Source organism: Mandrillus leucophaeus, unplaced genomic scaffold, assembly GCF_000951045.1.
Source record: "Mandrillus leucophaeus isolate KB7577 unplaced genomic scaffold, Mleu.le_1.0 Scaffold258, whole genome shotgun sequence".
Taxonomy (NCBI): Eukaryota; Metazoa; Chordata; class Mammalia; order Primates; family Cercopithecidae; genus Mandrillus; species Mandrillus leucophaeus.
This window is the reverse complement of record NW_012102676.1, coordinates 3,882,219-3,900,221: the sequence shown is the minus strand read 5'-3', so window position 1 is coordinate 3,900,221 and position 18,003 is coordinate 3,882,219.

Sequence of the window (18,003 nt, the reverse complement as noted above, 5' to 3'; positions counted from 1 at the left end):
GTGTATCTCCTGCTGTCTTGGTAGATTTGATATACACTGTGCTGCACTGGTTTCCAGATGGCTGCACTCTTGTTCTATTTTAAGTTACTCTGTCTCTTAAAGTCTGATAACACTGGAGCCGGTCATTGCAGGGTCAAACAATCGGTGTTTGCTAACTTTAACTTGATGCTGAAAATCTATTTTTCCTGGAAGTGTTTAAAGATTGGCTAAATAGCTACCTGGCTTGATCACAATAGATGATTACATTATTTCCTAAATCAAGTAGACCTATTCAGAGACATGAGAAGTTTTTCCAAATTCAGTCACGGCTATTGTGGTTACACTGAGTCATTTCATGTCAATAGGAGAGATGTTGGCTGAACTTGCTATGTCAGCTTTTTTAGAATACGGATCTATATATAATCAGGGGACTGAATTTGTTCTATATTATAGCTAGGTCTATAGAACAATGAGCTATTTTATAATAGTGTTGTATATTTTCTTTCTGGGAAAGAAGTGAAATTTAGAAGTTTATAATTTGATTAAGCAGTAAAAAGTGCTTTGAGCCCTCTTCCAGGTGACTTAAAGGTCATAGTATAGAATGCTTCTGTAAACTCAAGCATTTCCATTTAGTTTGGCTTGGTGCAGCATACTTTTCTAAAATAAATGAAACATGATGATACAAAAATATTTTGGGAAAGTCTGCAGCTTTATATAGTAACCAAAGTCAAAGGGTTATGTGAGCAATCTAAAAGATCAATTACACTTAAATCACTCTAGATGGCTATTCTGTGTTGTTTCCAAGGGAGCCCAAAATACAATTGAAATGAATAAACACATTTTATCTATTGTTTCTTTCTAAATATCAAATTCTCCAGATGTAAAAAAAAAAAAAAGAAAAAAAAAAAAGATGAGCAGATGGATTACCCTTTTAGACATTTGACCTGGTCATTGAAAATTTCAGAGAAAAATTAAGGCCAGGCCTAGTGGTTCATGCCTGTAATCCTAGCACTTTGGGAGGCCAAGGTGGGTGGATCACCTGAGGTCAGGAGTTTGAGACCAGCCTGACCAACATGGAGAAACCCCGACTCTACTAAAAATACAAAATTAGCCAGATGTGGTGGCACATGCCTGTAATCCCAGCTACTCGGGAGGCTGAACCCAGGAGGCAGAGGTTGCCGTGAGCCAAGATCACACCACTGCACTCTAGCCTGGGTGACAAGTGTGAAACTCCGTCTCAAAAAAAAAAAAAAAAAAAAAAAAATTAAGACATATATATATATATATATATATTTGAAAAATCAATTTAACAAAATATCATACCACTTTCCCTAGCAGGATACTAATTCTTTTCCTAGCTATGACAATAATCTATCCTAGAACGCATCTTTAAACTATGTAATTTTCAGTTATATTATTCTACAATGTTTATCATAACAATACATATTTCTGAACCAATTGCAAAAGAAAGCGATATCACAGTGGGGGAACCATTATTATCATTAGAGAATGTGACTTTTCTATATTGAACCACTGCCTTAGACAAACCCACCTATGTAGTCATGTGAGTATGACCATAGCAGATCTCACCAGATCCTGCTCTGTTATTCAGAGAAGAGAATCGGCCCTTGCAGTGTGATAGGTAAAGGGGCTGCTGCTGTGAGTCAGCAAACTTCGAAGCTGGAAAATGGAAGTGGTCTGGCAAGCCAACGCATTTATTCTCCAGAAAACTTTTATTACATCCCTTAATGTGGAATGATTAAATAGGAGGCAAAAGAGGGTCCCACTATTTGAGCAATTTTACATAGAAGCAAAGAGCAAAAATGGCCAATAAGCATTCGCTCCTGACATAAAGCTTTTCTTAATAAATAATAATTTATTCTTCCTTTAATTAACTAGTATATAATTTGATGTGTTTATTTTCTTCTTCTCCAGGCAAATATAAATTTGTATTGTTGCAGCTATCTTGTGCTGCATAACAAACTACACCAAAACTTTGTGACTTAAATAAATAACCATTTCTATGTTCATAATTCTATGGATTAGCAATCTGGGTAGGAATTGTCTGGGTTAACTCCTCTGTGTATCACGTGATGCTGGATGGCCTCGGTCATGCATTTTTTGGTTAGCTGTATCAGCTCCCTGAGCCTGATTGTCCTGGATAACCTCCTGCACATGCCTGGTAAAGCTCTGGGGGCTGTTGGTCAGGTGACCTCGGTTCTCCGCCACCTGATTTCTCATAGGCCAAAAGTTGTAACAGACATCTTTCCATGATGATGGAAGCACTCTAAGAAGGTGAAAACAGAATCTGCAAGGTCTGTAGGGCCCAATCTTAGAAGTCACATTCTATTATTATGAATTTTATTAGTCATAGTAAGTCACAAAAATCAAGGAATTCAGTGGGAGCCATTATAAAAATTTACTATCCAAATAATTATAAGTAATATAAATACACACACACACACACACACACACACACAAATACTCACACACAGAGAGAAAGACTGGTATACCTTTTAAGATTTGAGATTGCAGACCCTGAAGACATCCTGACAAAACTTGTGTTTTAGCTGTGATGGTTACTTGATGTATCATACCTTGAGCAAGTTATTTAACTTCTGTTTTTCAGTATTATTATCAGCAAAGTGATACTAATAATAACTATACTATAGGTTTGTTTTAAGCATAAATTAGTTAAAGCGTGTAAGATTTAGAACAGCACCTAGCATATTGAAATTCATAATAATAACTTCTTTTATGAATACTTTCAAATACATAAAAAGGGAATCTTAATACATCTCTCTGAAACTTTCATTTTTGTCTTAGCAATATGTAATGATCAACCCTTACAGTGAAAATATATTAATCTAACTGTTTTAATGGGCACCTGGTAATCCAGACAAGAAATCTAAACATGGAAGAGGTACCCAACAATTTTTCTTACTCCTTTTATTTTGAATCCAGGTTTGTGACTTGCTTTTCTATGTAGAATGTGGTTAATTTCAACTTTAAGTCAGAGATGAACTTTTATTTTATAGCTCAGAACAGCAACTTTCTAAAGGTACTGCTTCTGAAAGAAAGAAAATGATGAACTTTGGAAGCTAGCAGTCTCTCTTATAAAAACACAGCCAGTAATGAGAGAAGGGAATCAGGTAGGTAATATAAGAGCTATAGATGAACCAAGGTAAGCTATGATAATAAAAAGTATAAGCTCCTGGTAAAGAAACTCATAAGTCTACCCTGAGCATTCTTCTACCCCGGTACCAGGAGCCTCACCATTAATAGATAATCTGGACCAATTCAACTTTCAAATATAAAAAGCAAGTTTCAAATATAAAACTGTAGCATCCATGTAACAGTTATTAAAGGAAGAGACAATAATAATAAAATAAATTGGCAGTAATAAATAAAACAATCATACCATGAAGGAGAAGAGAGCAAAAAAAATTTAAAATAAATTTATAAGAATTACATATATGAAAGAAATTTATTAAATAAAAATATAAATGAAAAGCAAAGACCAGATAGACAAATAGGCAGAAAATGAGAAACAAGAAATTATAAAACTCTGGAAAGAAACAACTGCATAATAAATTGTAGAACATAGAATTTTCTGAGCAAAGGTTAAGTAAGTTATAGTAAGGAACATAGAGAAACAAATTGAAACAAGCCAAAATTAAAAGAGAAGTATAAAGAGAAAATATAAATAAAATGGCCCACTAAATGTAACATTTACTTTTTCCTGAGTTAGAAAATTTGTCTTCATAAATAAGAAAATTTAAACAGTAAAATAGAAGTAACAGTTAACATTAGAAACAAAAAACAAACCAAAAAAAAAAAAAAAACCTGAAAAAGCAAACAAACTAAAAAAGTCACTAAACTGTCTGCTGATTAAACTGATCAATTCTACATAGATGTATGGTGTAAGTTATACTTGAAAAATTGACCTGGTCAACTTGAGAAATAGTTCAGTAAAATTAGACTTTGAAGAAAAGAAAAATCTCCCATGCTTTTAAACATAAAGAGTAAGTCACTTATAAAGAAAGAAAATAATATTTGACATCAAACACTTCTGTAGCAACACTGAGTTTCAGCAAAGAGTGAAGCACTATTTTTTGTTTTAAAAATATTCAAGAAAAAAATAGCCGGGCGCAGTGGCTCACGCCTGTAATCCCAGCACTTTGGGACGCCGACACGGGCAGATCACGAGGTCAGGAGATTGAGACCATCCTGGCTAACACAGTGAAACCCCGTCTCTACTAAAAATACAAAAAAATTAACCCGGCGTAGTGGTGGGCGCCTGTAGTCCTAGCTATCTGGGAGACTGACTGAGGAGAATGGCGTGAACCCAGGAGGCGGAGCTTGCAGTAAGCTGAGATCACGCCACCGCACTCCAGCCTGGGCGACTGAGCAAGACTCCGTCTCAAAAACAAAGAAGAAAAAAAATATATATTAAAGAAAAAAATAAATAAAAGTATAGTACCAGGATTTTATACCCAGCCAAACTGGCCCTTCAGTGGTCAAGTGTACACATGCACATGACTGTTGAACATGTAACTTTCAAGGAAAATTTTATGCATGAGTATTCTTGAAAAATTTACAAACGACTTCCCAATAAAAAGAAGACTGGAACATTTTCAAAAGACTGGTGGTCTTTTCATTATTAATTGAATTTAAAAATAAATGTATTAGTGAACAATGTTGGCATAAGGATGAGAAGCTATTATTTTTATGCTGTTGACTCCTTAATGTTAAATTATTAAGATAAACCTCTAAAAGAATGTCTGTATGTCTTTCAGATGTGTGAAAATGAAGAGTTTTTTAGATATATATGAATAAACGGAGCATGTGTACACATTTACAATATGTATTATTACATATTTTAAATAAAATATTTTGCAATTATAAAAAATGTCAAAAATAATAAATCTTATTTAATAGAAATATATTTGATTTTTATGCCAAATAGGCTAAAAGATTTATAAGTTGCTAAAAATCAACATTATCAGAGATCTATAGCAATTAAATTCTAAAAGCCTATGGTGAAATCCTCTTCTCTATACAATTTCAAAGAAAGAAAATCTGTTAAAATGAGAGAGAAAAGTGGGAGAGGTAGTTTATAAGTCTCATAAATGCCATATAGTGGAGCAATACAGAATAGACTAATAACATAATTATTGTTAATTTACCTACTTAAAAAAATTTGATGTATTTTATTTAAATGAATTATCTTTTCAATTAATCTAGTTAAATTCCAATGTCTCACACCGAATAGAGTTCTGATATGTTTTTTTATTTATTATTATTATTATTTTTTTTGACACAGTCTCACTCTGTCACCCAGGCTGGAGTGCAGTGGCTGATGTCGGCTCACTGCAACCTCCGCCTCCTGGGTTCACGTCATGCTCGTGCCTCAGCCTCCTGAGTAGCTGGGACTACAGGCGCACACCACCACGCCTGGCTAATTTTTTGTATTTTTAGTAGAGATGGGGTTTCACCATGTTAGCCAGGATGGTCTCGATCTCCTGATCTTGTGATCTACCCACCTTGACCTCCCAAAGTGCTGGGAATGCAGGCGTGAGCCACCACACCCGGCCTGTTTTGATTTTTAAAATATGACTCTCAATAGCTAATAACAATATCTGAACAGTTCTACATGCCTTTTAAATCCAGTATTACTAGACCATGGTACTTATATATTCTTAAAGTGCGTATTTAGGACTTTTTCTTTTGCGTTTTCTTGACTTTGGCTTTTCTTCCTTGATATTCACCTTCAAAAATATATTGTTTATAGTGAACAAACACAGAATATATATGATAGAGTATGGTATTTCTATAAAGATATCTAGCTATTACAAATGTATATAGATTCCAAATACTACAAGAACATGTATACACCAATATGTAACCCATGGTTATATTTGTGTGTGAAGTTTGTGAGTGATTATTGCTCTGTTTGTTCTCTTTTTAATGTTTTCCAATAACTTTCTACTAATATAGGAAAATAAAATATATTATAAATTTATAAAATTTCCAATGACACCAAAGTGAATTTCTAGTAATTCTCTACTGACATATAAAAGGGGAAAATAAAAAGACATTACAATGGTATGTATAGCAGGTAAAATGTAAGTTTTTATCTTTGGTTTGTAAGATATTAACAACTTAAAATTTTCCTTCCTAATTATATAAAATATAAAACACCCATTTGGAATGAACATTTTATTAATTTTGAAATAGGTTTGTAAGGCATAGAACATAGAATGTAGTCCAAAATAAGTCAGATCGAAATTTTTAAAGAAATAAGGGCGGGAAAGAAAGAGAACTAGAATCTAAAAATCTAGAATAAGGAAAGAAATAAATATTACTAAGGGCCTTCCTTTCTATGCTAACATTCTGAAACTGACTTCAAGAACTGAAAGCCAAGGTAGTAGGCAATATATTGGGTTAGCTAACTTTTACTGTCTCCTAAAAGAAAGCAAAAATTTTTCCTGCAAATAAAAACCTTTTCTGTAATTAATCTCAAGTAATAATTACAAAGTCCTTACATGAGGAATTATTATGCACAACACATTCCTTTAAAAAAAGTGAATGCATAAAATAGAAAAATCATGTCTTATGAACTTTGCATTGTCTGTAAAGACAGAGCAATTTATACTAAACTAAGCCTTGGGACACTGAACTGGTCTTCCAGGTACCAAGATAACAGAGTCCCAGGCATTTAGTTTTAAATGATTTAAGAAGATGAAGAAAAAGCTTGGAAAAGCCAGATATTTTTTACATAGCATATCTTTGTCAACATTGTTTTAAGCCAGTTACTGGATTATGATCTGTTTGTCAATTATTTATATTACAGGTAACTGTAAAATAAACTTTATCTTTCTTGGTTAAAATGATTGCTACATATTTTAAATATTATAAATGACCAGGTTTTGAATCCAGTTTCTCAATGACAACCTAATGATAATTACACTACATACCCTCACGGTGATTCTGCTTCCACATCCAAAAAAATTGTGATAATTTATTCATTTATTCAATACATTTTTATAGATTATTACGTCTGCCAAGATAGGTTGGGTTATGCCATGGTAAGATAAACTCCCTTTCAGTGGCTGCACACCAGAAATTTACTTTCCTGTTGTAAAAATCCACTCTAGGTCTGGGCAGCTCTCCATAACAGTTGTCCTCCAAATGTACACTCAGCATTCCAGGCTGCTTCAATTGTTTGGCACCGCCATGTGAACACGAGATTCCAAGATTTTCACACAAGGGGGAAACGATGGCTGAAAATTTGAGTCAACAATTAGATTCAAGTATCTATAAGTAACATGCAGCATTTTCACTCCTATTTCTTGAAAAAGTATGTCATATGTCCACATCTAACTTTAGAATGTTAGGAAAGAACATTCTGTCCAAATAAATTGACTCTCTTTAAGCAGTAAAAGTGCTTACCCAGTCACCATTGAAGTGTCAAGCATCATTCCTAATTCAGCAATTAAAGCAGTAAGCAGAAAATTCCAACTTTCTGGACTTCATGGATCTGAAATTGCAGTGATGGTGATAAGGTGGGTGTAGAGACAACAAAAAGGCAGGAAATATATAATACATCATAGAGTGGTAGGTGTTGTTAGGAAAACAGAAAGTAGGCTGAGTGGAATAGTACATAAAATGATGAAGGTGGCAATAGTTGCTTATGAGATTTTTTAAAAATATATTTGGAAAGCATAGAATATTGTACTGATAAGATGATATTTGAGTAGAAACCTAAAGGAAGTGATACAGAAAACTACAGGTATTTGGAAGAGGGAACAGCAAATGTGAAGGTCATGAGTCAGGTAAGGGTGTAGCTTAGCATATCAAGAGGCAAGTAGATGAGTGACATCCGCAAGATGGCAGAATAAGAAGTCTGGCCGGCCTATCATGGGGAGGGGGGATGGGGGAAGGATTGCGTTGGGAGTGATGGGTGCTGACGAGTTGATGGGTGCAGCACACCAACATGGCACAAGTATACATATGTAACAAACCTGCACGTTATGCACATGTACCCTAGAACTTAAAGTATAATAATAAAAATAAAATAAAATAAAAATAAATAAACTTCTTAATTATGCTGTTAAAAAAAAAAAAAAAAAGAGGTCCCGGCCCTTGATATTTGAAAGAAACACAGATTTAATAATTTTGTATGTACCAAAAAGCAGAAATTTTATGAGAGGTCCAGAATCCAGTTAAGAAGGTATAGTATTGCAGATGGGCACAAAAGTGAGAACAGCCACATTGAAACTAGTAAGAGCAGTTTTGCTTTACCTGTGTCAGCCCCTCCACCAAGCTGGCATAGTTCAGCACCTAGAGAAATTGTCTTAGCCATTATTTCTGCTTTAAGATGAACAACAGAGTGGAGCATGCCTCTAAGTTCCTGGCCTTTTAGCTTGTTGCCTAAGGGGACAGTTTCTTCCTCACTTCACATGGGATGCTAATGGGACTGGCTAGTGGGACTGGTATTGCTCAAATGGCTGGGGGCATTTACAAAAAAAGAAAAGGGGCAAACCCCATGCCGCAGCCAGCATAGCTCCCTCAGATTGAGAGAAAGTACAGAACCAAAGTCTCCTCCCTTAGGTGGGATGGAGAGAAGTGGGGCATGTTTCTAGTGTCCTGCCATTTCAATGGACTGTTCAACAGGTTGACTGGCATTTTTTTCTCACCTGGAGTGCTGACAAAACTGGTATAGTTTGGAGGGACAGCTAAGCATGAAAGAAAAAGAATTTGCAGCTTTCTACATCTAGCATGGCTCTGTAAAATTTGGAGAAAGTGCAGAGGTCGTATATTCTCCACACAGAAGGAAGGAGAGGAGTGGAGTGTGCTGCTAGTCTTGACCTACAGTTTACAGTCTCATAAAAGAAGCAGCAAGAGCTTATGGGCCCTTGAAAAAGTAAAGGGCAGTAAATTCCTATAACTGAGAACCTACACACACAAGTTCAGAGAATACACATCCATAGGAAAGGTTAGAGAACTTCCTAGAATTTTGTTCTAGGTTAATTGGTTACAGTTTTTCCCCATCAAAGCCAATCTATAAAGAGACTGACCAAACTGACTTTTATTAACATGTGCAGAAACCAACACAAGCTAAAGAAACCTGAAGACTCAGGAAACATGACACAATAAAAGGACCAAAATAAATCCCCAGTACCCAACAACAACAACAACAACAAAATGAAGATCTATGAATTTCATGATCAAGAATTCAAAATAATTATTTTAAAGAAACTCAGTAAATTACAAGAGAACACAGACAGCTGATTGAAATCAGGAAAGTAATATGTGAACCAAAGGAGAGTATCAATATATAAAAATTCTACAAAAAACCAAAAATTCTGGAGCTGAAAAAATACAATAAGTTAAAAATTCACCAGAGGGCTTTAATATCAGCTCTGAGGAAGACAAAGAAAGAATCAGAAAACTCAAAAGCAGGTCATTTGAAATTATTCAGTCAGGGGAGCAAAAAGAAAAAAAGAATAAATAACATGGAAGAAAGTCTAAGTGAATTACAAAACACTATCAAGGGAAAACTATGTATTATAAAAGTCCCAAAAGTGAGAGAAAGGAAAAGAAATCTTATTTTACAAAAGAATGGCTGAGAAGTTCCCAATCTAAGGAGGAATATAGACATCTAGATACATGAAACTCAAAGACACCTAGTAAGATGAACCCAAAAAAGTCTATACTGAGACACACTGTAATCAAATTGTTAAATGTCAAAGATAAAGAACTTTGAAAGCAACAAAATAAAAGTGACTTGTCGTGTACAAGTGAGATCCAATTAGACTATTCATGGATATCACAGCAGAAATTTTGTAGGCCAGAAGACAGTGAGATGATATACTTATATTACTAAAAGAAAAAAAAAATCTATCAAACAAGAATACAATGCCTGGGAAAACTGACCTTCAAAATGAAGAAGTAAAGGCTTTCCAAGACATGCAAAAGTTGAGGGAATTTGTCACCACTATATCTGCCTTTGTTCTTCAAATTTAACAAAAGGACACTAAGCAGCAACACAAGCATATGAAAGTGTAATACTCACTGGTAAGGGTAAATATATAAACAAATAGAGTATATTGTAATACTGTAATGACCGTGTGTAAGTCACTTTTAATTGTAATATGAAAGTTAAAAGACAAAAGTATTAGAAATAACTATAACTACAATAATTTGTTAATGGATACACAATATCAAAACATGTAAATTGCAACTTCAATAATGTAAAGAGTGAGTATGGTGAAGTAAAAGTGTGGAGTTCTTTGTTTGTTTTGTTTTGAAAATTGGAGTTGTTACCAGTTTAGAGTGTTACAACTATGTTTTATGTAAGCCTCATAATAACAAAGAAAATACATATAGAATATGCACACACACACAAAAAAATGAAAGGAATAAAAGCATTTCAGTACCAAAAATCCACAAATAAAAAGACAGTAAGAGAGGAAATGAAGATAATAGTTAATAGGTTCTGCAAAACAGACAGAAGACAATAAAATGGCAATTGTAAGTTCTTACCTATCAAATTACTTTCAGCAAGAACAGATTAAACACAGCAACCAAAAGACAAGAGAGTTTAGATTAAAAAACAAAACAAAACAAAACAAAAGATAAACAAGATTCAACTACAAATTTCTACAAGAGACTTTACATTTTAAAGAACAGACATAGACTGAAAGTGAAAGAATAGAAAAAGGTAGAGATACAAATCATAACCAAAAAAGAACAGCGGTGGCTATACTTATATCAAACAAAATAGACATTAAGTCAAAAACTGTCAGAAGAGACACAAAAGGATATTATATAATAAAAAAATATCAATTTACCAGGAGGTTATAACAGTTATAAGTACATATACACCAATTTCAGAGCACCTAAATATATAAAGCAAATATTGATAGTACTGAAAGGAGAAATAGATAGCAATACAGTTATAGCACAAGACTTTAATATGCCAATTTCAATAATGGCTAGAACATTCTGACAGAAAACCAATAAAGAAACAATGAACTTGAACAGTACTGTAGACCAAAGAGACCTAAGAGACACCTACGGAACATTCTACCCAACAGCAGCAGATTACACATTCTGCTCCAGCAAACACAAAAATTTCTGCAGGATAAATAAATGACACACTAGGTTACAAAACAAATCTCAACAAGAAGTCTTAACATTTCAGTCTTTAAGAAGACTGAAATCATTTCAAATATATTTTCCAATAACAATGGAATGAAACTAGAAATTAATTAATGAAGAAAAGCTGGGAAATGCACAAATATGTTGAGATTTTAAAAAATATTCTTGAGTAACCAGTGGGTCACAAAAGAAATGCAAAGGGAAATTTAAAATTGTTTGAAAACAAAAACACAACACAATAAAAATTACAAGTTGCCACAAAAGCAGTACCAAAATAAAGTTCACAGCAATAAACATCCACATTAAAAAAGGAAGATCTTAACCTCGCTCTACATATCAAGGAACTAGAAAAAGAACAACAAACTAAGCCCAAAATTAGCATGGTGGAGGTAATAATAAAAGATTATAGTAGTAATAAATAAAATAGAGACTAAAAAGACAATATAAAGGAATGAGACCTAGCCGTTTTCTTCAAAAGATAAACAAAATTGACAACTCCTTGGCTAGAATATCTATGAAAAAATTGAGAATTTTTAAAAATCAGAAAGCGAAGGCATTACCACAGATTGCACAGGAATAAAAAAGACTGCTATGAACAATTATGCACCAACAACTGGATAATCTAAAGTAAATGCATAAATGCCCAATGACATCCAACCTACCAAGAATAATTCATAAGTAAATAGAAAATCTGAATAGAACAATAATGAATAGGAGATTGAATCATAAATCAAAACCTTCTTCAACTCTTTCAACATATACAAAAAGAAGGAATACTTTCAAACTTGAAACTGAACAAGATCACCTAGGAAATGATTGAAAGTAGAGAAAATATTTAAAAGCAAGTTCTTGTACACTTCAATGCATAGGAATAAATATAGCAAAGAATTAGCAGAGAGAGAGAAAATATGTTTCCATAAGGAAGGGATGGAATCAACAGATAATGATATCTGGAAATCGAATGAAAAAAATAGTGCTTCAAGAGGAAGATTGTAATCAACAGTGCTAAAATGCTGCTGGATAATTAATACAAAGGCAAACAGAGGTAATCTGTGAAAACAATGGCCAGTTTATAAATACTCTTGTGGGATAAGTGACATGACGTATGCAGACTACTAAGCCTAGTATTTCATTAGTAAGAATTCAATAAATGTTTATAAATAATAATACTTTGAGGCTGGTATTATTCTGTTGTGAAAGTTAATTCATTAGCTGTGAGTGATCTTAATGACATTCAATTAAATAAGATCCATGGAACTCAACAACTAGTGGAAGAGACAGAAGAAACAAATCCAGAGGGCGTGCCCGTCTCAGCCTGTCATCCACGTGTTGCAGGTACTTTGAAGGAAAAGAGAAGTTATCCAGTGGTCTTAGATAGAGAACAGATAATGAATAAAGGCATCAGAGATAAGAGAAGACATATATTAAGACCTACATGGGTTGTTACAATTAAAAGAAAGGAAGGTATATAGTGATGATAGGAGAGGAAGCTAGAATGTTGGGCATGGGCTTTTTTATGTGACATTACAAAATATTCCTAAATGTGTCCTTAATGCAAAGGAAGACAACTGAAGGATTTTGTATAAGGGAGAAACATAACCTCTCCCAATTAGTTATTAAAAATTTGCTGTAGTAAAAAAAAATAAAATATGACTATGAAACAGAGAAAATTGAATCTAAAAGTTAACTAGAATTTATTCTAATAATCAGGGTTAAAATATTTAGTATTTTAGGTGAATGACAGCAAAATTGAAAAAGATAAGAGTAATCAGAAAAATGTTTAAAGGTTAATCAATTTGATTTGATAAACTGGATATAGGTTGAATATGAAAAAAGATGATTCCCAGATACTTCCACATTTCTAAATGTGACCTGTTCTACTCACTAATACAAAAATACCAGGAGAAATTAGATTTAAAAAGAAGTAGATGAATTTTCTTTCCGGTTTATTGACTCGAAAGAGCCTGGGGCATTGATAGGACACCATTGAAGGCATAGGTTTCAAGTCCAGGAAAACAGACAGCTTTTATTATGTGATTAGAAAAACACTTACAGAAAAGTAGTAATTGAAGCCAAATTTTTTGGTAGAACCTTCCTAGTACACACAGGATGAGAATAGAATAATGCCAGGGATAGAATTCATTGTTAAAGTCTTGCTAAGACAGGCATGCTGTGTCAGTTTGCATATTACTTATTGACTGACTCAACACAATTCTAAGAAAAACATTTAAATTCTTTTAAAGCTTCTGATAATTCTTAAACAATAATTGAATATTTTATTTAAGGAAAGATGGTCAAAAGAAAGGTATTAACATACAAGTGCTTTATTTAATAAGAAAGATGTGTGTCATATGAAATTTAGGTGAACAATAAATAACCCTACAAATGAATGAGTGTGGGGGGTCTTATTGAAGTTGTTATGCTTTAAAATTTGGGAATGTCTTCAAATATAACAATATTCAATTTGTATACAATTATATGAAATTTATCTCTGCAGGAACTGGGAAGCATATTCATATATTTTTCGACACTTGTCTTTGGTATTGATATGCTCATTTTAGATGTCTAAAATTGGATGTGTATTTTCTTGTTGGCTAAGGCAGGAAGAGAGGTATTCAATCTGCTGTACAATCATACTAGATACACAGAGTATTACCGATGTAGGAATAGCTATTTGGGCTTAAAGAATAAGTAACAAATGAAGTAACTGTGTTTTTAGCTGTTGTAGTGAATTTTTAAAAATTATATTGAACAGTCACTTTTGGAAATGCAAACATGTTAAAGGGTTTAAAAGAATGTTGAACAGTTAAAGAAGTGCAGTGTATTGGAGAATTCTCTCTCTCTCTCTCTCTCTCTCTCTCTCACACACACACACACACACACACACACACACACACACACACACACACACTGTCTCTGTCTCCCCAAAGCAATAAAAATGTTAGTTCATCCAAGAGAGCAAAATATGCCATGAGTTAAACCCATGGCACACATTTCTCCAGAATTTTGACTATGATGTAAACATAAAAGAAGCAGTTGCCTTTCAGGTGCAGACCAGCCATCACATATGCAGGTTTCTCATTAAACTGTTGGTTCTATAAGATCATTGTTGTGGTTTAAGCTGACTGAACTTCCAGATATATATTGTGCCGTGACTTTTTTAAAGTAAATTGACAACTTGTAATTGTATATATTTATAGGGTACAAAATGATGTTGTAATTTATGTGTACAATGTGGACGAATTAAATGAAGCTAATTAGCATATCCATCATGTCAACAGTTAACATTTATTTTGTGGTGAGAATATTTGAAATTTACTCTCAGCAATTTGAAATACTCTATTATTAAGTACACTGGCCATTTCTTAACTTGGGGGTCTAATTAATTTGTGAGCCACCTACAATCCTCCTAATAAGTTTCCTTTGCTTAAGTTAGCTGGTGTCATTTTCTCTTCCATGGAATTAAGACTTAAAGCTGGAATATTACATTACTATACATTTAAGTTATTTGACCTTATTATAAATTAAAATGTTTCATAATCTAGTATTAAAAATCATGTTTAAAATTAAATGCATTCCGAAAAATCACATTTCTTAATATTTCTTTCAGCTAAATTTCCTTCAATTTAAATATCAGTATCTTGATACTGTTATTTTGCCATTCTCTAAGAAATTTGGCTAAATTTGCTTCAATGTGGAAAAAACAAAAAGGAAAGGACCCCTTATATTTTGTTATCTAAATAGAGCTTGCTTGTTTATTTTTACTATTACAGAAAATAAATATGTAATAAAATAAATGGGCTTGCCTTTACTATTCAATTGTGAAGAAGCTATGGTTTCAAAACCAGTATCCTGATATTAATTGTAATTCTGCAATTCTCTAGGAAGTTCTGCTTCATTTGGAATGGTTTGCATAGCTGAGGTTCTGATTGCTTTGGAGCATCAGAGGTTCCTTGGCTATTTACAAAAGTCTCAGAATGTTTGCCTTGGAAAGCTAGGCAAATTCAGTAAAAAGAATGTATCCAAATCCAAATGATTTTCTACAGAATTTTCAGAACTTTCCCTTTGTACTAGGATTTTTTTCACTTTTTTTTATATACCTAAAATGACTACAAAGTAATTAAATGGTGTTTCATTAGCTGTCACTCCTAGCAGTTGGTTTTAAATTCTGAGTATTTCTTATAGAGACAATTAGTTGTTTGGTTTCCTCACAGGTCTCAGGTTTAAAAGCTCCAATGACATGCTACATGTTTCTACAGAGAAACTTTTTGCTTAGGTGACAAGGGAATTTTCTCTCGTGTCTTTAAGCTTAAAACTTTTACTTTCTGGGGTAGATTTTGCTGTTTTCACCTGGAAGCAACATTTGTTCACAATGAAGTAAATGATTACCTTTTTTATCTTCAAGTACAGCTACTAATACTACACCTTTTGGAAACATTTTGTTTTTAAATAGCAAGAATTATTCCACACAGCTTTGATACTCACATTAGAAAATTGCTAATGGCATCTTATGTGCAATTGAAGATAACCTTCTTCATTTACTGATTATTCAAGGAACAAAGCTCATCATACAGTACACTTAGGTCTACATTTAGTTGGCGAAGACAATTCATCTTAAGTCGGAAAGAACTAGTATAGACAGAGTTCCTTTTGGCTGTGATAATTTGCGCTCAGTTTGGGTATTCTAGAGAACTTTAGAAGGTATCTGAGCATGAAAGGAGCTGTATGTGGAGGTCACTTTTGAATGAAAGCATCTTTACTGATAATTGAGAATAAATTTTAAAAATAATTCAGCCTTCATTATATTTTAACTCATATATTACTTGTGTTTTAATAAAAGTGTGATTTAACATACAATTAACTACAATCTCTGAATGACACTAAAATTAGTCTTTAGATGGTTTATACAATTTGCTAGCTTCTCAAAAACATAAATTTTACCATCCTGAGTTGATTTTTTGTATATAGTGTAAGGAAGGGGTCCAGTTTCAACCTTCTGCATATGGCAAACCTGCACATGTACCCCTGAACCTAAAATAAAAGTCATTGTAAGAGTGTGTGTGTGTATGTAAGCTTGTATAAACATATATAACAGGTAATTAATATATAACTTAATATATAAATATGTTATATTTTACATATAAATTATATTATTTTATTAAATAAAAATATATAAATATATAATATACAAATTATATATTACATCTATAATTAGAAACCTCATTACATGTAATCATATAATAATTATGTTTTTAAAATTTATGTAAATTATTTTTAATTTATATATATTTTAAAACATATTTATATATGATTTTAATATATATTAAATCTATTACTCATTACATAAATTTTATTTTTATTATTTTTTATTTATATATTAAACAATATATATTTACACATATAAAAGTTAATATATATATATAAATTTTTTAACAGCCAAACCACTGTTTAAATCAGGGTAGCTAGCTGCCACAATAATCAAATTCTGAAATCTCAGAGGCTCAACTTCTCATTTGAGATGACGTCTAATGTGGTCAATTGATTCTCCTTCAGCCTGTAGCCATGACATTTGAAACCCATGTTCTCTAGAGCCACCACAGCAGCAGAAGGGTGAAGGAAGCATAGTAACTCTTTGTTAACTCTGTCCAGTAGTGACACCTATCCCTTCTGTTCACTCCTCATTGGCCAGAAGTACTCATAGGGTTCCAACATAACACTGAGATTGCTAGAAAATGCAAGGTCTCAAATAAAATTTTTGGTGAGGACACCAGCATTAAGCCAATCTTTCTCTCCACCAAAGCTGTACCATTGATTGAAAATTTTTTATCAAAAAGTATTTGGTATCTAAGTCTATAAACGCAACTAAGACATTGTCAGTTACTTGGATAAATATCAGAAGTGAAAATATTGGATTCAAAATTTTGAACATATTGCAATGAATAGTTTGTGTGCATCAGAATGGAAGAGCAATCTTTCAGTCCTTAAAGCCAATACATGAGTGTTTATACAAATATCAGGTTATATAACAAAGCTCAGCTCTTTTAGAATTTGACATGCTACCCAATCAGTTTCAGACACTCTGAAATAAGACATTAATATTGGAAAACTATTAAAAACATACTTTGGAAAACTTGGCAAAACTTTTGCTTTTTCTTAATATATTTGGCTTCCCTTAGGAAGAAATTACTACCTCCATGCTACTGAAATGAATTGCAACTCAGGCTGAAAACCTTGATTTTTCCCAAAGCAGAAATTTCATGATTTGGGCAATTTTGATCAATTTGTAAGTAGTTGTGTAGACCTGCTTCTCTCTAATAACCTCCAGCTTCTCCAAATACTTCTAATACAGGAGAATTAATGAAAATAAATACGTAGAAGTCACAGTTTTCTCAAACGGCGAGAAAAACAAACATTTACTGGAGTCTTACTATATGTTAAGCACAAAACACAAATGTTCTCACATAAATGTCACAGGAACTGGTACTGTTACCATCATTTTTATTTATTTATTTATTTATTTATTTTTGAGACAGAGTCTCACTCTATCACCCAGGCTAGAGTGCAGTCGTGCGATCTCAGTTCACTGCAACCGCTGTCTCCCAGGTTCAAACAATTCTCGTGCCTCAGTTTCCTGAGTAGCTGGGATTATGGGCACAAGCCACTAAGCCTGGCTAATTTTTTTTTTGTAATTTTAGTAGAGACGGGGTTTTGCCATGTCGGCCAGGCTGGTCTCGAACTCCTGACCTCAGGTGATCTGCCAGCTTCGGTCTCCCAAAGTGCTGGGATTACAGGCGTGAGCCACCACGCCCGGCCCATCTTTTTTTTTTTTTTTTTTTTCTTCAAATGAGGAAACTG